A 24271-nucleotide genomic window follows, 5' to 3' on the forward strand; every position below is an offset into this window, starting at 1 on the left:
GAGAGAGAGCATAAGCTAGGGGGAGAGGAAGAGGGAAAAGCAGATTCCCCACTGAGCAGGGATCCTAATATGGGACTCGATCCCAGAAGTCTGGGGTCATGACCTGAACTGAAGGCAGATGCTTAACCATCTGAGATGCCCAGATGCCCCATATAACACTTTATATTCTTGTAAAGTGCCTTTACACCTGATATCATTGGACCTTTAGAGAGTTCAGCAGAATTATAGGGTAAATTATGTGATTTCCAAGATGCAGAGAGCTGAAGCAGTCTGCCCACATCACAAAACTGACCAAGGTAAAGCCAGGCTTGGGCTCTGCCAACTCTTGGTCTGGAGCTTTTTCTCCTACATCATAGGCTTTGCTAAATATGAATAAAAGTTAACATAATTGGAAAAACAAAAAACTTATAATGTACAACCTACTATATACTTGGTGATACCATAAAGGAGCAATGGGTCTTGTTCCCTTCTCTGCTTACCCAATGTGCACTCCAATTCACCAGATCACCAGATCCAAGGAAGCCCCCTCACTCTTTCCAGGGCTTAGCCACATCAACTGCATATAGCACCTAGCTTTATTTTATTTAAGTTTTTCTTAAGTGAATTCCCTCACAGAGTTATATTTGTGACCTATACCAGCTGGCACAAGCCTCCCTTCCTCACTGAATTCAAATATGGTGTTTAATGGACAGAAAAGACTAATGTTCATCTCACTATGGAGAATGCCAGCTCTTATAGTTCCCTCTTTGAGGCCTCCAGAATGTGAATGAACTGGATGACTTTGGGTAGTTGCTATCTTCTTTTTCCTCTTTACCTAAAGAGGAAAAGTTCCTAAAATGTTCCCCAAGTATGGTTCCTGGTCCAGAAGCAATGGAATTACCCGAGAACTTCTTAGAAATGCAAATTCTCAAGTCCCAAATCTAACAGAATCAGAGGTTCCGAGGTGAGGTCCAGTAATTCATGCTTTAATAGTCCTCCAGGTGATTTTGGTGCATGCAAAAGTTTGAGGGCTACAATCCTATTAAATCTTTTTTTTCTTATACCTAAGGCAGGGAGTCACCTCCTGTTCTCTTTGGATTCTCTGGGGACCTCCTGACTCACTGTTTTCCAATCCCTTCTCTCTCCCCACATGAAAGCCTGTAGTATAGTCTTGTTAATGACAATATTAATTTACCTCCCTGGAGAAAAGGCTGTACTAGATGATCCACTGGGATTTTTTTTTTTTTTCCCAAATTGAGAAGCTCTGATTCTTCAAGGGAGCCACAGCTAAGCAGATAGCCTTCAAGAAAGCAGAGGACTCCTGCCTAGTAAGCTTCCTTTTGCTGCAGGCCCAGGGCTGGAGTGAAGTGAGGACATAGGCCAGTTGCCAGCTCTAGTTACAGCCCCAGGAGATCTTTGATGTTCTCCCTTGCAGTCTGGGGTCCCTGCTTTCAAGAATTTATCAAAATGACACAGACTTAGCAAACTTGCTCTATGTACCTTGGACAAAATAACCGCTGAGTCAATTCTGTGAGGAGTCTTGGATTGTCAAACTAAAAACCTGTTTATAGTTGACTTCCCCTGGTAAAATGCTATCAGATGCAAAAACTGGTGTCATTGGTTTGGAGTATAGTGGATTATTCTCAGCATTTGTATCCCATGGGTAGTCCATGCAAGAGCATTTAGCAAATACAAAAAAGAAATGGTCCAATCCTGCCTCCACATCTCACTCACCCCAACCCCTCCCTTCTTCCCAAATCCCCACACCTGAAAAGACAAGCTGAGGACTCAAAAGGAGAATAACTTAACCACATTCTGAAAATTCTGAAATATTTGAGAAAGAAAGGCCCTAATCCCTGTTTATTTGCTGGGTTCTGATACGCTTTCCCTTTTTAAGCCTCTACAATCTACTCATTGGTTCATCTTGTCAACCAGAAAAATTACTTGACTTTTAAACTTTGTAAATATCCCTTCCTCCCTCTTCTGGGTTCTTCAAGTTATAAAACCACAATTAGTGAACAGAGAGATGGTCGAATGGGATAAGACCAAAATTAAAATCTCCATTGAAGGCAACAGGTGAAGGTCCTGGAATTAGATTCATGAGACTGGAGTTCTTACCAGAGCTTTGACACAGGAGACCTGAGAGATTGTGGCAGATCACTGCTCTGCTCTGGGTCACTGCAAAAACAAAGGGGTTGAGCAAAAACAGATCTCTAGTCTGTTTTCCAACTTTCTGATACTGTGAGTAGGCATATATGACATAGGCACAAATTATTTAGGAGTTTTATTGTCCTTGTCTGAGAACCCTGGCTTGGGGGCAAGCAGATAGACTTTAATTTGTTTGCCAATTTGATCAACTGTTTGGAATGTGGGAAAGGCTGTCATGATCGACTGAAAGGTCAGCCTTGGGTGTGAATGGAAGAAATGGGAGGACCAGGTGTTTATATTCCCAGCGCTTTATTTCTTTCATAGGTCTTTTATAGCTAGTAGTCATTCTATGCATGTGTCTGTTTAACTGTATCTTAGCTGCCTAAATATAAACACCATCATATCATAAAGTTTAGTGCCTGGCACAGAGCCTGCTACCTGATAGCGAAGGGAAGACTTTTTTTTAAATTTTTTTAAATATTTTTGAATAATTTTTTTGAATAGATGAATGAGTCTATTTTTTGAATAGATGAATGAGACTAAGTAACTTAAGGGTATGCCCAGAGCAATAGTGCAGTAGCAGGAAAGGACTTCCCCAGCACTGAACATGTAAAAAGAACTCCATTCCATGTATACTCAAAGGCTCTTTGCTAACTGAATTTTATTTTCTCTGAGACTGAACAGCAATTTTCAACTTCATAGAGAAGAGGATAGAGGTGGTGGGAGGAGGAATTTTACTGGATTCAATGAATACTTCTTTTGGATATTGCTTCCTTTTTGGATGTTTTCATTAAGAGTTTGAATAGGTAGCAGCTAGGTTGAGAAAAGATTCAAAAGAGAGTGTAGCTACTCTGCATTGCTCTGATTTTCCAACCACCAGGTGAATTTTCCTTGAGTTTTGAAGACTTCACTCTGCTCCCCTTTACTCTTCATTTGTGTTGGAGGGTGCATATTATTATAGTTGGGTATTAGACTTTACTGAAGGCTGGGAAAGAGGGAGGCTTTCTTGGTAAGCTTGGCTCTGTGGCTTGGCAGTTGCACAATAAAATGACTTTATCCCCAAACCAGATGTTCAAGTTGTTTTAATAATATCTTATGATCCTTCCTCTAAATAAAACAAAAGCTCACTCTATCAGTATATTCTCCAGAATTAGAAGTTCAATCTCTGCTCTCTGGTTTTACCCACCAGCGGGTAGCACCAAGATAAAATTGGAATAAATCCCTAGCAAATGTCAGACTTGGTTTAGCATAACTTGCTCTGGATTCTGTGTAAAATTACATGAGCTTATGAAGATAACTCCCTAAATGCCTCATAAACTTTCTGGGTAGACACTGGTCTCTATTACCAGGAACAGTATTGGGACAGAGAGCAAATCCTCCTAAACTAGGACAGATTCTCATTACCCTTGCACAATCAATTTACCTGGAACCTTAATTCCAAGTAAGCTTTTCCAGTGTATATGAAGTTGGATTCAGTGATTGTTGGGGACTTTTTAACTCAATGATCTTGAGACTATTTAAAAAATAACTTACTGACTTGTTCAGATTTTCCAAATTTGCATTTAATTGACTCACTATCATCAGTAGCTATGGACTCAGGGGTTTACCCTAAGGAGTCAAAGCATGATCTACTTGAACTTTTGGTAGGATTATGGGTTTTCTCTGAGATTCAGGGATTCTTCTGTTTAATTTTATGTTTTCATATAACACCCTTTCCTTTTCTCCATAACAATATTCCAAATTGTGCTCATACAATTCTTTTTTTTTTTTTAAAGATTTTATTTATTTATTTGACAGACAGAGATCACAAGTAGGCAGAGAGGCAGGCAGAGAGAGAGAAGGAAGCAGGCTCCCTGCTGAGCAGAGAGCCTGATGTGGGACTCGATCCCAGGACCCTGAGATCATGACCTGAGCCGAAGGCAGCAGCTTAACCCACTGAGCCACCCAGGCACCCTGCTCATACGATTCTAATTAATGTCTACACACCCTTCAGTAGACTGCAAGCCTCTTATAAACAGGAACCACTTACATTTTCTCACCTCAGCCCCCAGAAGAACGCTTAACACAGGCAAGTCTTCCCTCAATAAATATCTACTGAAAGAATGAACAAATCAGTGGATGCAACAAACATTGTTAATAAGTATTGCAATAAGCATTCTTATGGAAATGCTCTTGAGAAGTTGGAAGAAAACTGAAATTTTTTCTTAATTAATTAAACAAATATTTCTTGAGCAACAGGTTCTAGGCATTGAGAGATTAAAATTTTTGTTCTTAAAGAATTTACAGGCTCAAGGGGGAAGCAAAGAAGAAATTAGACAATTATAATTGATGCTGTATAAAAAAGAAGAGAAGTAGGTTTTGTAGAAATACAGAAAGCAGATCAAGTCTCAGAGGGTGTGATACCCAGTCTAGCAACAAATCCTCAACACAAGAGGTGACATGTGTTTACCTCTTCTTGTGCATAAACTTCCTATAGGATGAGTAGCCAAATAGGGGAGACAATATAGCAGAGAAGTCAAGAGCCCAACTCATGGTAGGAATCTTGCTTCTATCCCACTTATAAGCTATGTGACCTTGAACAAGTTACTTAAACTTTTTATGCTTCAGTTTCTTTATTTTAGAATTAGAACAATAGCAGTATTACCCTCATGGAATTTCATGAGGAATAAATGAAACAGAACATGCAAAGCACTTAGAATAAATGTTGGCACCTGGAAGAACTCCATAAATATTTTTTCTCATCATTGCCATTGTTGATGAGTACTTCATGGATGTGGCACATGTTGAGGGCATGGTTCGGAGCAATAAGAGAGAGAACAGTGAGTTAGGAAAGGACCAACTGATTAAAAAAATAACTATATCAACTGCATTTAAATAATGACCATTAGTTTTATCCCACCCACAAATCCTCCATGCGATAGTTCTGACATTGCTGATTATCGGAAGAACAAAATAGGGGATTCGTGGATCTCAATGTATCACTTTCAAACCTGCCTCCTCAGTTCCTGGAACAGATTAAGAAATTAAATCTGCAACAGCATCATATTTATAAATATATGAAGACCAGTCTACCTGTCAAGTTAAATATTAATTTCAAATCCATTTAATCAACCTTTATTGAGCACCTTCCATATGCGTGGTGTCAAGGATAATTACGACATGATCCCTATTTGCAGAGCTTGGAGCCCTGTGAGGCAGATGGATGTGTACACAGAAAATTAGAATATAACAAATGTAGAAAGTTCCAGAGGAGAAGTCCACATAAAGGGCTACTGAAGAATCAAGAAAAGAGCAATACCTTCACCCAAGAGTCAGGAAAGTTCTCCACAGAAGAGAAGTACAAAAAAGTTGAGCAATTATGAGACAGGCAAATCCTCTCCAATTCACTTTGATATATCCACTAGGCTTGGGAAAGTACTTTGTCATAAAGATGCTCAATACATAGCTATCATATTGCTAAAAAGATGCATAAAGAGGTTAATTTTCCCTACTACTCCGTTCTTTTCTACCCTCTCCTCCCAACAACATCTTCCCACATGCTCCCTTCAACCCCAGGGGGAACCTCCATTTCATTACTCATCCCTTTCACTGCCTAGTCTTTTGTAAACCTCTCAAAGGCCTCCTCTAGTATTGCTCAACAAACACAGGTGTCCTGGGTGAAGCATGCAGCATTTAAATCATGAGGAAAGCCTGACACAAATGAGGATTTTCCACTAATTTTTCACTGGAGAATGTGAAGTGCCGAATCGAGGGAGGACACTGTGTGCTGTGTGGTCATTTTAATAACCATGCCATGTCCCACCTGGCCTTTTCCCCTGAATTTCCCATGCAGAGGCAAGGGTCAGGTCTGCTGAGTTTCATACATGTCTATATATACAGACACAAAACACAGGGTTCCTCTGGTTCCAAGAGGACTGAACCCAACATACCCTGTGCCTTCTCACCACCTCATCGGAAAAATAGGAAACCATAAGGAAATTTAGGAAATGAGGACCCCAATCCATCCAATGGCTGGGAACAATGTAACGCTTCACTCAGGGCCAAACCCTGCTTTCTGTCTAATCCATCCTTCCACTCTGTGTCAGGCCCACCCCCCTCTTCATCCTTTCTGCACTGAGATCTTATTCTCAGCGCTAGACGGCCAACAGCCTAAAAGGTCTTCCAAATAAAATTACATCTCCTTCTCTTTTCATCCCCAGAGCATGGTGTATTCAAACCATGTGGCAACTTCACTCCTCATAAATCAATTGTTTAATTGACAGAAAAGGAGATTTGTTTAGAGGCTCTCAAAACTCAAAATTTCATATGACCCATCTTCCCCAAATGCCCAGAAGACCTTGATGTCTATTGTTTTTCCAGGAACTTCACAACTTCCAGAGTCTGGAGAAGGGTCAAGTGTCTGCACTCCAATTTTCTCCCCATTTTTCTGGTCTGAGAAGACAAGAATATCATCTAGGATTTATGACAAACTATAATCTGTGTGGTGTCTTTGCATGAAGATGAGATGGAATGCCTGGATGAAGAATTTTTTTCTTATCCATAGATTGCCCAGAACACTATGCAGAGAACTCTCCAAGTTTTGGAACTAAAAAACTAAAAGCTTCCAAATATTTAAGGAAATATTTTAGAAAGTTCTGAGGGAATAAAACGTGCTAAGATTATAGAGGAAAAGAAATGGAGAGAGGAAAAGAATTGAAGCCAAAGGAAAAAGAAAAGGATAAGAATGATAATGAGAGGAGGCTTATATCCAGAAGTTTCTTTCTTAGAGCAGAACTTCCACTTAGATGCAATTCTAAACTCCAGGAGAAGAGGTAGTCAAAGTCTGTGCACTGATTTCTGCAGGGTGTTTTAGAATATCATGGAATGAGCAGCCAAGAAGTGAGAGGCAGCATGTTCCCAGATGAGGTCTGCTATTTTTAATCAGGGAATGTGGGTCATTGTCTCAGCTCTGCTAATCAAGCTAGTGATATTGGACACATCTTCACCTGACTAGCCTCAGTTGCACATCTTATATCCTGAACCGACTCTAACCACATCTCACTACCCTCCTTATGACTACAGACTTCCTCCTGGGGAATTGTAACAGCATCAGAAAGGTCTGAAAAAAACTATCAGCCTTGGATACCCTGCTGTGGACACATTTTAGAATCACCTGGGCAGCTTTTAAAACTACCAAGCCTAGACCAGACTGTTAAATGGTTAAATGGACATCTATGGAGGGTAGCCCTGGGCAGCGTATTTTTTAAAAGCCCTCCGGATGACTCTGATGAGCCTGCCTGGACTGAGAATCAGTGTTCTAGCATAGCCTCTGGGAAATTATTTATTTATGTATTCAAAGACATTCCTGAGTGCCTACAGGATATCTGGAACTCTGCTGGGTATTTAGCAGTGAACGTGACAAAATCCCAAGCTCTTTTACATTCAGCTGGGGAGAGGAAGGCAATGGATAAAAAAATAACTCACATAGTTCTAGATAGTGCTGTAAAGAATATAAGATGTGATGTAATAGAAAGGAACTGGAGGGGTACCTGTATAGTCAGAAAAGATTGCTCTGGAAGATGATTTTGGGACTATGAAAAGATTAGGAGATCTTTTCTGGGACTATGCCAGAAGATTAGGAAAAGAGCAGAAAGCAGAAAAATAGCAAGTGCAAAGACCCTGGGGTACTCGGCAAAGATACTGAAAGACCAACACTGCTAGAGCAAAGACCTTCAGTAAAACAGGATGGTGGTATCTGCCCCCAAATTATCACATTGTTATGTTGCAAAGCTATGTGAAGTGTCAGGAAGCACGTGAGAAAGCCCAGTGAAAACACAAGGGTGTGGGCACCTGGGTGGCTCAGTGGTTAAGCAGCTGCCTTCGGCTCGGGTCATGATCTCAGGGTCCTGGGATCGAGTCCTGCATCGGGCTCTTTGCTCAGCAGGAAGCCTGCTTCCCTTTCTCTCTCTCTGCCTGCCTCTATGCCTACTTGTGATCTCTCTCTGTCAAATAAATAAATAAAATCTTAAAAAAAAAAAACACACAAGGGTGTGCTGTTTCATTGTTATCACACTTTTCTAATGTAACTCAATGGCTTAGATATCAGATGACAGCCCCCTGACATCCCACTGACTTAGCTGTGAAACCGTCATTGCACTGTGATGCAATTGTAGAATCCAGGCCTGGACTTTTCTGGGAAGTCCTGAATAGGTTTTGTAGAGATACAGCTACGTTCAAGAAATCTGTGATGAAATGCTGAGACAGGTTTCCATTTATTAAGCTCTACTCTCCTGATGCAAGAGACAAAGTTCAAAGTAAAAATTTAATGTTCTTAAAATGTGCCACAGGAGGATGGGTTACCATGCTGCTCAATTAGGTAACGGTCTACCCAGATGGCCTCCTCCCTGGGCAACCTGACAGCTTGCCTTTTGCAACATTCCATACCTCCACCCAGAGATAGGAATACAGAAAGTCTAATCACGTTACCAGTTTCCACTATCCTGAGAAAGTTACTTTGGTAAAAGGGCATTCATTTTTGTTGTTGTTGTTAAAATTTGTTCATTAATGTTTTTAATCATCTTTAATCTTGTAAGTAACACAAACTTGCATTTTCCTTATTATAAAACTGAAATAGAGAAGGCAGAAGTGTCTTTGAACATGACCCCTGGTCTCCAGATGTAGCTACTATTAACAGACAATTGCTGTGCATTCATATACTTACATACATGCCTGTGCCATGGAAGATGTGCAGAGTCTTTTTCTTTTTACATAAATGGCATCATATTGAATGTCTCCAAAGGGATATGCACAAAGATACATACTGTCAACATTGGTTGTCAGTGCAGGAATAGTTGAATGCATTATGGTATATTCAAATTTGGGGATTCTATGCAGCTCTTTAGAAAAATATTACAACCCTAAGTGAACAATTAAATCTTCAATGGCTGCTGTTAAATTTCCTTAACCTTTTTTCTTAGACTTGATTTCACTCTTCCTTCAGTCATGTCTCAGGAGTCAGGGAGGTTTATCCAGTTACATATAGAAAGTTGAGGCATCTGGAGGAGGCAACATCAAAGGGCCCAGACCTTCCAAGAGAGTTGAGATGGGGAGACACAGTGAGAGAGAAGGTTTGGTTTGGTGAGCCAAGCATAGCCAAGGGTGTACAGCAGTCTTGTTATAGGTCTGGCAATTTGGTAGCAATTGAGAAAAAGCAAAAGAAGATGAGCTCCAGAAGGTAGATGAGGCTTAGGAGTAGAGAATTCAAAGCAGATGCTACTTTGACATGCTTAGCTTTGGATGGTCCAATTTGTGGTAGCTGGGTTCTGGGGACTAGATTGGAATTAAAGGTCAGAACTGTCAGTCCTCAGAGGAAAGCAAGAAAGTATAAGTTGGGGTCACTGCTCACTATTCTGTGTGTGTATGTATGCATGTGTGTATGTACGACCAAACATCTCCTATGTCTTAAGCACTATTCTAGGTGATAAGACAACCTCCGTTCCTGCCATTATAAAAACACAAATATCATCGTGGTGATCATTTCACAATATATATAAAATTGAGTCATTGTATTATAATTCTGGAACTAATATAATGTTGTATGTCAATTATAGTTCCATTTTTAAAAACATGAAAAAAGTAAAATGAATGTGCCAAAAAAAAAAACACACAAATAATATATTTTCAGTATATGTGCTGCCAAAGGGATCACAAATAATATATGTTCAAAGAGTGATAAATATATAAGGACTTAGAGAGTGTCAAGTGCAGACTACATGAGTTGTGGTCAGGGCAGACCTTTCTGAGGAATAGACATTGTAACAGACACAAGAGTGAAGCACGTGGTAGAGCCAGATAAATCTAAGAAGATACATGGTATGCTTAAATGGATACTCAAAGGGAATTGAAAGGAGATAGACTACAATCCACCTTGCTTCAGTCACTCATTCATCTGTCAAGTGCTTGTTGAGGGCCCACTGTGTAAAGCTCTCTGATAGGCCTCAGGGACAAAATAATGCACAAGGTATACAGGGTCCTGACCTCATGGAGTTTATATTATATTAGGGAGAGAAATAAATAGGCATAAGAAATGTCATGTACCAATCCAAAGATATGGAAGAGATTAAGTGTTGAATGTTTGAGGCACTGAAAGAAGTCAACTGTAGTTAGAGTCAAGTAGGATGGGTCTGGGAGAGTGACCCTGGAGATCTGAGAGATTGGTAAGATCCAGGTCTTATAGAATCTTACAAATCGAAATAAGGACTTTGTATAAATTCCAATTTTAATTGGAAGACATTGAAGATTTCAAGCAGGAAATGGAATGAGGGGATGACATGATCTGGTTCATATTTTAACTACTATTACATATAGAGAATGGATTGGAAGGAGGCATGTGACAACAGGGATATGAGTTTGGATATTGTTGCAATAGCCTGGGCTATAGTGATGGCAGTGGGGACAAAAAGAAGATGGCATATTTAAGAGATAGCTCGGACAGGGAATCCAAAGTCTTGGGGATAGATTGGGATCAAGGATAAAAGAGAGGCAAAAAGACAGGTTGGAGGAACAAACATTCACAGAGGTGGATGCTTGTTCCACACCTGAAATGGACAAGGCTGTGGGGGGACTCAGTTGATTGACACCCATCTCTCCTTCTGCCGCTCTGAACTACCTACCCCTTTAGATGGTGTCTTTTCAATAACTATTAAGCTCCCCAGTAACATACTACAGTCCTTTCCGATATTTTTAAGTTAATTTTATTCTTAATTAGTAATATTTTACACGGTTGGAAAATTAAATGATACAAGTCTTACAGAATAAGGTGGACACTAAGAAGTCTAGCTACTAGCTACTAGCCCTCCCCATGAAACAAGCTCAGCAGCTTAAAACAGTAGTTTATTTAGCTTGTGATTCTGTGGTGGGCTGAATAAGTTTTCTAGTTTGGGTGATCTTGATGGAACCCTGCTAACTACACTCTATGCTTCTGGAGTTAGTTGTTCACTTGGCTGGAGGCTGGTGATCTAGGATTGGAATGATGATTATACAGCGTTCCTTTAGCTTACCCACAAGTACATTTCCCTTCCTAATATAGTTCTGGATTAGGGTATACAACACAAGATAACTTGCACAATGTTTGGAAGGTGGAAGGAAGAGATTGTCATTATGCTTGGAATGTTGGTTTAAGGCTCCAGGTACCACGGTAGGTCCTGCACGTTTTTGTTGACCAATGGGTCACCCTCTGCTGTGGGGCCGTGGCAAGATCCACACTCCTTCAGCTCCCATGGATTTCCTTCTTCTGCTTTCCTGAGTCTTGAGCCAGGCACATGTACATCTCCACAGCAAAGAAATTTGAAGCAATTGGAGGCAGACACAGGTTCCAGTTTGTCTTCAGTCTGTCTTGCTTTGTACTCACCTTTCTTTTTGACTACCTGCGCTTCTGACCTTCAGTGATTTCAGGAACAGCATCGGAATAAAAAGTAGAAGCCTTCCACAGATTTCTTTAGCAGCTCTCCTTTGTGGTCTCTGGCTAATGGCTTTTAATTGTGCAAGGTTTAATTCCCCTGATACAGCTTTTACTCCATATCACTTTGCAGTTAATAAGCTGTTGATGACAATTTGGGGGTGCAAAGTGCGTTGGCAGTTGCATCATGTCTCTCCTCATCCATTAGGCTAACCTGGCCTTCTTCACATGGTATTCAGAGGACTCCCAGAGCAGCAAGCCAAGGCAATTCCCCAATTCTGCTTGCCTTACATTAGTCAAAGAAAATTTCATGGTCAAGCCCAGAGACAGTGTGACAAGACACTATCTAAAAGGAGTGGAGAAAGAGAAGTGTGAGCCAGTGAAGTTATTACTGCAAAAAGTCACATCACTTGTATTGGTTTCTTCTGTGTCCCTCCAGCATTTCCTCATGGGAACACAAGCAAATATGAGTACATGGTTTATTTTCTTCCCCCAGGAAGTACTTTCCTCTTTCTCATGTGAAAGACAGTACAACATATGTACGGCTCAGACATTTCCTTTTTTCATTTAACAACATATCTTAGCAATATATAGTGTTACACATTTTTATATAGCTGCATAGTATTTCTTTGTTTCAATGTACTAGAGTTTACTTAATTAGTACCTCATATGTAGATACTTTTGCTACTTCAGCAATGCTGTAGAGCATTTAGTACCTTGGTCATTTTCATGCACACTGTCAACCTTTTAGTTTACCATACTTTATAGTTTCCTCCAGTGATTGCCTTATAAGCTGAGATTTTTTCCCCTGCATTTTTCATATTGGTGTCCTACAGTCTGAGCATCCAACTTATCTCTTAATGCTGGACATTGAAAAGATCATATATGTTCTATCCTTAGTGGATTCATTCTCAAACTTTAATGTGCAAAACTTTCACTAGGGAGTTGGGCTAAATAAACATCCAGATTCCCAGGTCTCAGTCTCTAGATCTTCTGAGGAGCAGTTCAAGAGTGGAGCTTGAAATCTGTATTTTTAAATAAGCACCTCAGATCATTACGAAGCAGATGACCTGTTACACACTCAAAAGCAGGCTTTCAAATACTGGTTACCTGGAAGTATAGTGCAGCAAACACACCAAGGACTCATAAGGGGATGGTACATTCTCAGGAAAAAACAACCTGCAATTTAAGGCAAATGTTATATTTGTTGATTCAATTTATTTGTTGATTTAATTTATCTTCTTTTGATATTTCCCACCCCCCCACACACACCCCACTGCATATTATGGGGTAAAAGATGTTATGGTGATGGGATAAAGTGCAGAATTAGAAGGTAGTGGTGAAAGATTGCTTAATTTGGACAGAAGCCCAGCCTATATACAAGTGGACTCCGAGATGCCAAAAGACAGCTTGCATTTAATGCAGTTTTCTAAGATTCAAGCCAGACTGCTTGCTGTGTTCTAGGAAAACAAAACACCAGGAAAACAACATGGTTGGCAGAGCAGCATAGATGCCAGTAGTGGTAACAGAGCCTGAGAACAGGCACTAAGAAGAATTCCCAATACCAAGTGCACAGAGAGAAATGAGATTCTGGAATGTAGGTAGGCTGCAAGATGTTATTCAACCAAGGGCATTCAGACGCCTTCTTCTGACTATAGCCACATTACCTGGACCTTTGTTTTATTAATCCAGTATCCACTATCAAATAATTACTGATGAGGTTCCTTTCTTATGGGCTCTTATAGATTAATACTCCTTTCCTCCAAAATTCTTACCTCACATATTTTTAGTGTGGTTAATTGAGTAGCTTTTGTTTCTACTAGAAAGCCAAAAGCTCCATAAAAGCAGGATTCCTTTTTTTTTTTTTCAGTGTTCCAAGATTCATTGTTCATGAGCAACACCCAGTGCTCCGTGCAATATGTGCCCTCCTTAATATCCACCACAAGGATCACCCATCCCCCCATCCCAATCCATCCAAAACCCTCAGTTTGTTTCTCAGAGTCCACAGTCTCTCATGGTTCGTCTACCCCTCCGATTTCCCCCAACTCACTTCTTCTCTCCATCTCCCCATATCCTCTGTGTTATTCCTTATGTTCCACAAGTAAGTGAAGCCATATGATAATTGATTTTATCTGCTTGACTCATTTCACTCAACATAATTTCTTCCAGTTCCATCCACGTTGATACAAAAGTTGGGTATTCTTCCTTTCTGATAGTTGAGTAACATTCCATTGTATATATGGACCACATCTTTATCCATTCATCTGTTAAATGCAGAATTTTGACTGAAGATTAACTCACTGTAGTTAAAATGATAGGGTACAAAGCAAAGGTTGTATCTAGATATGAATGTGTCACACTATGCCTGAGTAAAAAGAGAACAGATACAGAACCACAAACAAGTTTGTTGAAAACTTTTGTAGTTATTTCACATATGAAACTGTAAACAGAGGATTAATTCATTTCTCATAGAATCTTACTTACAACAAACTTGAAAATGCAGTCTGTAGAATTTTAAATGCCACATGCATTTATTATTTTTCTTTTTTTAATTGAAAAACAAAGGAAATGGAATTTATCATTATACCTATATTTGTAGGGCATGGATCTACATCGGGACTATAAAAGTGGATCAACAAAATATATTTTTTTTTCATTCTCATTGCAGAAAATATTTAAGAAGCAATTGAAGAATATTCAATCAAAAATTTTAGTTAGAAAATATATCAATGTGCCAGACGGCTAACAAAAATGTTATTTTGTGATATATGTGTTATTTGTCAGCTTTTAAAAATCTGTAATTTACTATGATTTCTTTTCCTATAATCACAACTTTATACTACTTTTCTGAATGAGGGTTCCCCCCAAATCTGGATCTGTCTATGGGCACTCCCATTTTTCTGCACACACTTAGATAACAAACAGTTGTACATTTACTTTAAATTGAGATCATAGTCTCAATTTAGAAAGTTTGATAAGATTATAAAATGTTTTTTTTTTTTTAAGTCCCAAATTGATATAGAGTTAATTCTTCTTTCCTTCTTTCTTAATGTGTATTTCAGGTTTGAAAACTGCAGTCAGGAAAGGAAAGGTTTGTGGATTTCTTCTATATTTTCCTATCCTATCTTCTCTTTTCTCTCCATCCACTCCCTTCCTGGCCAGCAGTTTCTGACCCCTGATAGGTCAGAAGGGAGTGGTAAAGAAAGGTCTTAATGGAATCACATTACCTGGTTTCCTGTTCTCTAAGCCTGGCAGATTCTGTCTCAATAGGCATATTTTGATAGGCTGTCACACAATTCTCTCCTAGGTTCCTCTCTCCACAGATCCCTTGATGCAAAACATGTCTCTTTTGAGCAGCTGCTATTGATTCCTTCCTGACCAAAGGTGTTCACTTCCAGATTCTTTTTGCTGGGTCCTTCTGTACTTCCAGGATCAGAAATAAACCATCGCTCGCTCTCTTTCTCTCCCCCATTCAATTGGTCCACATTTGATCCTTAAGAAATCTTGCATCCCTTGCTCCAACAAGTCCTGACTCTAGTGCTATAACATCGGACAACTCTTTTGGCTTACAGATTTCCTAGGTAAGGGGTCAGATTACTCCTAACTGTGTAGTGATTTCCTCAAAATCTCCTGTCACTAGATTAGAAGTGATGTGTAGTAGATCACCAGCTACCTCTCCCTTTTTATGGTCTTGACCTGGCTGAGGGGTCAAAAACTCATCTATCAGTTCCTCAGGATCATTTCCATTGATCAATATGCAATCAGCAATTTGCTACTTCGTTTTGAAATTTCTAGTCAATTATATTTTGGGGCTTAGTCATAAGCTCAATTTTAACATCCTGTTATAGTTTTCTTTTCCTTTGCTTCATTTAATGTTATGCAGCTCCTTTGTTTTTTGGACCACAAAATTCATTACCTGTAAGGAAAGGCATGGTCTTTTTTAATGTGACGTATTGTATGTTCAAATTGGCTCACTTTTGCTTTCATATTTTTTTCATTTTTAATTTCTTTGGAAGTAATCAAGTTGTGCCAAAATATTTTTGTGCAATGCATTGGCCTATATACATATAAAATTAATTAAAAATTAATTCCTTCAACACCAAGTATATATTGAGTCTTTTGTGCAAAGCACTCTACTAGGCACAAAAAATCAATACAATTCAAAACAAGTGAAAGGAGATTGTTCTACACCTATTTTTCACCTTTTCAACCATCTTTTTTTGTCTAAACTCTTCCCCAAATCCAGAGAAGCTAGAGCCAGCCTAGTAGGAGGATGTTGCTAATGTCACATCAATGATTTCCTTCAAAGCAGTATTAAACTCTCAGTAGATTAGAACAGAGAATCTCTTTCCCTCACGTTCCCAAAAGAGAGTTACCCTCTTAGAAGCTTTTGTTCATCATCTCACAGGTGCTAGATTCCAATATGGTGGCCTTTCTTCTTAGGAATACATTATACATCCAGTGTGAATTTCCATTGCTCCCTGGCACTGGAATTTTCTCCTTGATATCCCACTTGGACTCTAATTTTGAAATTGATTATATTTTTATTAAATTATGGCCCTTGGGCTGCATGATTTGATAGAATTCTTCATAGGTCTGATTGCTAATAGAAGCTGGTGACTAATTCTCAGGTCTTAGAAAAAAATTTTTTCTATCTTGGGCTTGGGTTTGGCAAGGATCCTTTTCAAGAGCCTGAAAGAAGACAGAATCCTTTTCTTGAAGTGTTAACTTTCCCAATCAAGACAGGCTCTGTTGAGAGTTGGATCCCTCCCCAGTGCTCTTTGCTTTAGATGGGGGTGGTGGGGATGGAGGGGTAAATTTCTTTCCTGGAACCCAGGCGAATAAGGAGTGACCTTACATGTCTCCTCCCAGAGACTTCTGGGAAGAAGTTGCAGCTGCCATTTTAGTTTTCGTACACACAGTATCCTGTGCCTTTTTTCTTTTTCTTTTCTTTCTTTCTTTTTTTTTTTTAATGACTTCAAGGAGTAAAATCAAATATATCTTCTTTATGACCATGCCAGATTTTGCATTTTGCTAAGCACTAAAGGTTTTTTTAGGTCTTAAAACAAGTGTCAGGGGTTTTAATTCTATAAAAAAGAAAGAACTGGATGTTCTGAAGGCAGACCACATGGTCGCCACTTAAAAGTACAAGTTTATAGCATATGGCTGAAACTTTCTAGTAATGCTGAAATGATTTTGTGTTAAGTGTACTGTTTCCAAATATTTTTCAGGATTCATTTGGGAATGATTAAACTAATGTTACATCTTTTTAGTGTTAGGAAAAAGATGACTTTTAATCGGAGAGAGATTTCAGCAGATCACTGAGGAAATAAAACCAACCTGGTCCTCTTCTCCTGGTATGTGGAGGAAAGGGCTCTTGTTATTAGGGCACCTCAGGACACTCTGGGTGTCTGCTCTGTATCTAAAAGAATGAAGAGCATGCACCCTCTGGAACTCCCTGGAGAGTTTGGAACTGACTTTTAGTTAAAGCTGGGTATTGCTATCATGCCCATGACAACCTTGGAACTCTCAGAAGGCATGCCACCAATTTGCTCTGCAGTCCCAGCAAGGATATGCTTCATTGCATTATACAAATATACAAATGAAATGAAAAGGACTGGTCAGAACCATCTGGGAATAGGTCAAGAGAGGAATCTGCAAGGAATAGCTAGCCAAGAGCTAAATGGGTGTTATGAGGACAGTGTGTCTATTGGGGGGACCCCTGCATGCATTTGGACAACACCATGCTGACAGGGAGGTCTCCTGAATGTTTTATGTACTGGCTACAGTCCCATGAATGCTGGACTAAAATCATTGATACATAATGGAGAGAGACACAGCTCACCCAAGGTAAATCCAAGAGAGGAAAAAGCAAAGCAGATGTAGATAAAAAATAATTTATAAGTCTCTGGGTTAGTGCCCTCATTGGTTCAAGGAGAGAAGAAGGCAGGGCTACAGAGAAAGTTCCAGGATTGTTAGAAGACATTTATAGACTAGTCTTATTGACTATATTAATCCAATTCCAACATAATATAGTCCTATAAATCTTAAGAACATGCTACTTTATGGGTTCATCTAGAGTGTGTGTGTGTGGGGGGGGGACTAAGTAAAGAGATTTATTTATTTCTTTATTTAAGGTTTTTTTTTTTTTTTAAATGTGGTAAAGTTTAATCTGTATTATTTTTTTTTTAAAGTAATCCCAACATGGGGCTTGAACTCACAAGCCTGATATCAAGAGCAACATGCTCCACTGAGTGAACCAGCCAGCCACGCCTAAGAGATTTATTATAAGAAAGCCTGGTTTGGGGTATTATGGAGGGCACGTATAGCATGGAGGACTGAGTGTAGTGTATAAACAATGAATTTGGGGGCACTGAAAAAAAATAAATAAAAGAAATTGGCTCACACTATTGTAGAGGCAGGCAAATCCCAATATCTGCACAGTAAGTCAGCAACCAGGAGACCAAAGAGCGAGTGTTTCCATTTGTGTCTAAAGGAAGGAAGAAAGCCAGTGTTTTAGTTTGAGGGTAATCATTCAGGAAGAATTCTCTCTTATGCAGAACACCAGCATTTTTGTTCTATTCAGGCCCTCAGTTCATTGAATGAGGCCCACCCACATTAGAGAGGACAAGTTGCTTTACTCAGTCTATCAATTTAGATATTAATGTCACCCTAAAATACCCTCACAGAAACAATCAGAAGAATGTCTAACCAAATATCTGGGCACCCTGTGTTCCAGTCAAGTTGACACAAAATTAAATATCACAGCTCCACCCCTTATCAATTTGGCACCCACATGCATCTCCTTAAATGATAATCTCCACATGAAGACAATAATAAGGTCATAATTTTAGCAATACAACTGTCTTGCATATAACCAAAAATTCACTAAACCCTTCCCCACAAAAAGAAAGTAGACCACTGAGCCACCCAGGCGCCCCCGCTGCCTTCGGCTCAGGTCATGATCTCAGGGTCCTGGGATCGAGTCCCACATCGGGCTCTCTGCTCAGCAGGGAGCCTGCTTCCTTCTCTCTCTCTGCCTGCCTCTCAGTGTACTTGTAATTTCTCTCTGTCAAATAAATAAATAAAATCTTTAAAAAAAAAAAAAAAAAAAAAAAAAAAAAAAAAAAAAAGAAAGTAGAATATTTGAGTAGTGTTCATTATTTTCCTTGGTACTCCATTACTCAGACACCATGATGTAAAGTTAATAACACTTAAATACCACAATATAAAATCAATATATCTTATGTTACATTATAAAGGGATTAGAAAGTAAATATATTTAAATATAAATATACAAATATACACATACATAATCATATGCAAAACAAAATAAGGAAAAATATTGATGACAATCACAATCCTCGTTTCTGTAGCTGCTTACATGGTTATAATTGATATTTATAAGTACCTTCATCCACTGTCCATTCCATATTTTCTTTGCCTTCATCAAGTACCTCAGCTGGAAGTGGTTCTTTATATGGTGAGGTGACCCAACGTTTTATTCATTTAGAGTTTGGGCCATGAGTAGTCCTATTTGGACTGGGTTGTTGTAGTTTTCTATTGACCTTAATCACAGGGCATAGTAATACTAAGAGATGCCCTGTATTCCAAATACACTCTTGATTACCTTTATAGTGGAATAGTAATCCAATTTCCCCTTGGTAATTGGGATCTATCACCAAATCTGCACAGTAACTCCCTTCTTAGTCTGTTGATTCAGAATCATGAGGATTCCAAGGTGCCAAGGCAGCAGTCTTAATTTCCGTTTCAATGAAATCATTGCTGTGTTTCCTGAATCATTCCTCCCCTTGGAGCTAAGACTTCTAGGCCTGCAGAGCATAAGATCACAAGAATAGGAAGCAAAAATTTTGCCAGTGGGTCACTAGGAATAGTAGTATCACATCTATTTCTACCCCTTAATTGCTAGACCTGTGAATCCTAGCTATATCAGAGAAATTCCACCACGTATTAAATGCCGATTCAGAGCATATATGGCCTCTAAAGAACCTTACCTCAGCTCAGCAAGGCATTCCCACCTAGCTTGCACTGTGACTGGGTCTTGAAAGGCCATTCTGCCATTCTCTCAAGACAGTTGCTTCAGGATGGTGAGGAACATGGTAAGACCAGTGAATTCTATGAGCATAAGTCCATTGCTGAACTTCTTTTGATGTGAGGTGAGCTCCTTCACCAGAAATGCTGCTGTATGGAATTTCATAATGGTGGATGAGATTCTCTATAAGTACACAGATGGTAGTTTTAGTAAAAGCACTGCATGCAGGGAGGGCAAATTTATATCTAGTGTGTCTATTCCAGTATGAACAAAATGTTTCCCCTTTCACGATGGAAGAGGCCAGACAGCTGGCTGATGATTCTGGAGAACAGTGCTGTATCAAGTCCTCAGTGTTGGTCTCTGCGTGGATACAGGGGCATTTAGCAGCAGAAGTAGCCAGGTTGAGATTGCTGAGTTTCAGAAGTGTATCTTTTTGACCCCGTGTATAACCTCCATCCCCCTGCCGTGGTCACTTTGTTCATGAGCCTAATGGGCGATGACTGGGGTTCCTGGGGAAAGAGGTTAACTGTATATACAGAGTACATACAGCCACATACAGAATAGATATACAGAGTACATACAGCCACATACGGAATAGATAATTCTAACCACATTGTTAAAATCCTCCTCTGCTGAGGTCACCTTTTGGTAAGTCTTACACTAGTACACAAATTTCTTCATGTTTTTACCCATTCAGAGAAGTCTATATTCACTTACCTCTTCCCCAAATTTCCTTGTCATTAGTTTTCTAATGATATCCCTTCCAAGTCCTTTGCAGCCAGCCAAACCATTGGCTGCAGACCATAAATCAATGTAAAATCACATGTCTCGCCATTTTTCTTTCCAAGTAAAGTGATCAGCCAGGTGCACTGCTCAGCATTCTTCCCGTTGTTAAGATTTCTTCTGACCACTGTCCTTCATGGATGTCCAAGAAAGGGGCTATTGGGTTGCAGCTGTCCACTTTCTAGTGGTGCCTGCATATAATGCAGAACTACTTGTAAGTGAGGCCCAAGTCTTCTCTGCCAGCTGATGGTAGAGGACTCTTCTAGGGTACCAGTGCATACAGAGAGAAAAGCTATTATAGTAGGAGTAGAGACTATGGGCTTTGTCATATAACTCACTTGTGTCTTCATGGTCTACTTGGTCCTGATCATATATATAACCACTTGTATCTGATGACATACTGCTGTGCACACCCATGGCGGGGGCTGGGGGATAACGCCCAGTTCATGATTGGTATCCCAGGTCACGTGGTAATGTTTTGGTCTATAGTCAAGTGTCCAGTCTCTACAAGGTAGCAGGCCAAGAGCTGTTTCTGAATGGGAAAGCGGTTATCCACGGAAATGGCAGTATTGTGCAGCAATTCACCTATAGAGACCTGCGAAAGGCTCTAAAACAGCATCCCTAAGTGCCACTGACTCTCAAATACCATTGGATCAGCTGGATAAGATGGCTCAAGTGGCAGAGCAGCTTGTACAGTCATCTGGACCCCATTGCAGAGCCTTTTTTTTTTTTTTTTTTTTTTTTGTTCTGGGACCTCTCAAAATTAGCAACTTTCAGGTCACTCAGTAAATGACCTGGAGTAATACACTCAAACAAGGAATATGTTGCTTCCAAAATTTAAAATAAGTGGCCCCAAAAAGGACCACTTATCTTCCATTTTAGAAAATATATTTTGACATGCTTCATACCACTAGAGTCCTAGAAACCTCACTGTGATAAAAGAACCCTAAAATTTAGTCGGATTTATTTGCCATCTTTTGACATATAAACATCTTACCAATCAGTGTAGAATAGTTGCTACTTCTTTCCTGCTAGGTCCAATCAGCAGTGTCATCAATATAATCGACCAGTATGATATCTTACAGAAGGGAAAGGTGATCAAGATTCCTGAAAAATAAAATATGACATAAGGTGAAAGAATTGACATACCTCTGAGATAGGACAGTGAAAGTGTATTATTGCTGGCCTTGCTAGCTGAAAGCACGTTGTTTCTGGTGGGCCTATGGATACGGATGAACAAAAAAAGCATTTTCCAGATCAATAGCTGCAAACCAGGTACCAGGGTATATGCAAATTTGCTCAAGCAATAATAACACATTGGATATAGCAGTTGTAATGGGAATTAGGCTTGTAGTAGTCCACTGTCATTCTTCAAGGTCCATCTGTCTTCTGAGCAGTCCAAATAGGCAAGGTGAGTGGGGATGTGGTAGCAACCATCATTTCTGCATCTTTCAAGTCCTCATTGGTGTCACCAATTTCTGAAATCCCTCCAAGAATGCTGTATTGCTTTTGGTTTACTATTTTTCTAGGAAGAGGCAGTACTAATAGCTGTTACTTGGCCTTTTCCATGATAATAGCCTCACTCCACAGGTCAAGGGCCAATGTGGGGATTCTGCCATCTGCTGAGTACATCTATTCTTACCATGCATTCCAGAACTGGGGAAATAACCACAGGTGGTTCAGGGACCCACTGGGCATACTATTAGATAAACCTGAGCTAAAGTCTCACCGACTTGATCTCCATAAACCCCTACTCTGAGTGTATCATAGTGATATTTTGGGGCTCTTCAAATTAGTATCAGGAGAGCCAATGGTCAGCAGTCATAAAACTTCAGATTATTTATCTTCTCCCAATGCAAAGTTATCTTGGAAAAAAGGCTATAGACCCCTTTGGGGAAGATTAGGAGGAAAAGTAGCAACATGAATTTTTGGCAGTGTGCTTGTCCTCAATGGAACCCAGCTTCCCCCTTCATTCAGGGGGTTCTATAAACTGACTCAAGTTTTGGGATTGGTTGAGAGGCTGTGAGTCTGTTTTTATGATTTAAGTTAGGGTTTTGTTCACTTAACAAAGACGCTGTCTTCTTTGTGAAACTGAGAGTTCTCCTCTCTGTATTATAAATCTTAGCATCTTTCTTCCTATGAGTTGTATTTGCTTTAGTGTCTGTTGAGCTTACCAGATCTCCTAGTATCACAGGAACTAGCATTTATACTATGACTACTATTGACAGGTACTTTTTTGAGTGTTTTACCTATTATTTCTTCCTTACCTACCTCTTATTAGTGAAAAAGTTGCCCAAGGTTGTATGGGCAATAATACTATAAATGTTGTGTGAACCCACAGAGTCTAGTTTTACCCAGTCTTTCTAGGCTAGGCAGAAAAGAGGATGGAAAGAGACTTAGGAGCTTTGGAGTCCCTAGGGTCTTTCATCTTTTTTTCTGAATAGTGTCAGAAAGGCCACTGATTATAAGGCAAGTTGTCTGTTTTAAATTATGTTCCAATTGCTTATCTGTATCTGTTCCCAACATACCCCATGTCTAAAGGAGGAAGGTCCCTCTTTCTACCCAAGACTGATTTCTCCCTCCTTAATTAAATCCCATTCCCTTGTTCCATCAAAAAAGAAAAAAAAAAAAACCAAAAACCAAAAAACAGAACAAAACATAAAACAACCCTTTTGCCTATATCTTTACTCTTCCTGTCTCTCCAAAGTGTTTTCCCTTCCACAGGTCTGCTCTACCTTTGGAAACAAAATAAAACAGAAAACACAACAGCAAAATCTTTCCTCAAGATTATGTATTTCTCTGAGTTCAATTCTGCTTTTTGTTTTCCTCCTTGCCAGTTGAATATCCATAAATAAGGATCTACACTTGCTGTTATCACTTTATAACCTCCCATTTCCTCTGCAACCCAGGTAAAGCCCCCAGTTTATCACCAAAATACTGCTGCTCCCATCACCTACAATTTCTTAGTTCCTGACCCAATGGTCTTTTTTCATGTGGCATTATTGAGGACATCTTCTTTCTTGAAACCCTCCTTTCCCTTGGTCTCTGACACCTCTCTTTCCTTATTCTTCTCTTCTCTCTGCTTCTCTTTCTGCTCTCCATGGTAAGCCTCGGTAATGTTCCCTCATCTCCTTGCCTGCAAATCACTTCCTTCCCATTGATGGAGCTGTCCAAATCAGTAACCTCTTAGGAGGATCTCTTGGCTCTTCCTTTTTTTTAAAAATCCAGCTAATATATAAACTTTATTTCTTGAAAGTGTATCAAACCCATCCTTTCACTATTCCACTGCTTCACCTTAGGCATCTCTCCTCTCTCATTTTCTAAGCCACTATAATGATCTTCTATGTCTTCCTGCCTTATTTTCTCAAATCTGTCTTCTGGAGAGACCATTCTAAAATATATTTTGTCACTTTCCTGTTTTCAAACCTTCAGTGACTCACCTATTACCTGCAGGATAAAATCCAAACTCATTAGTGGGACATGGAAAATCATTCATGATCTGTCTTGACATCTTGCCAAATCATTTCCTACCAACATCTGCCATTCCAAACTGTTTTCAATTGCTGGAATGTACCACGCGATCTTGTCTCTCTCTCTGCTTAATATACACTAGTTCCTCTGTCTGAAATTCTATCATGCATTTATTTGACAACTCTTGAACATCATTCAAGCCTTAGTCAACCCCATGCCCCAAATGATTTTTCCATGACTTCTTCAAGCTTGTTCAGGCCTTTCTTCTTCCATGCCTCCATTTCTTTCATAGTGATTTGTACACCTGTAACATTTAAGGATTCTATAAGCCTCTCACTTGTTGATCCAACAAGTATTTTTTAAGCTAGTCACTGTTCAAAGCACTGGGGACATAGCAAAGA

The 24271-nt window shown here is 39.5% G+C and overlaps 1 long non-coding RNA gene across 1 annotated transcript; it reads right to left on the bottom strand.

Annotated features, from left to right (window-relative positions):
* Positions 1 to 10935: 10935 nt before the first annotated feature.
* Positions 10936 to 18021, bottom strand: LOC309869576. The gene is made up of 4 exons (XR_014314273.1): positions 17970 to 18021; positions 13614 to 13827; positions 12674 to 12742; positions 10936 to 11909 (listed from the first exon to the last, which is right to left on the bottom strand). It is a non-coding gene; the product is annotated as an uncharacterized lncRNA (long non-coding RNA).
* Between the last annotated feature and the right edge of the window lie 6250 nt (positions 18022 to 24271).

The sequence above is a fragment of the Mustela nivalis genome, assembly GCF_964662115.1.
Source record: "Mustela nivalis genome assembly, chromosome: 7".
NCBI lineage: Eukaryota > Metazoa > Chordata > Mammalia > Carnivora > Mustelidae > Mustela > Mustela nivalis.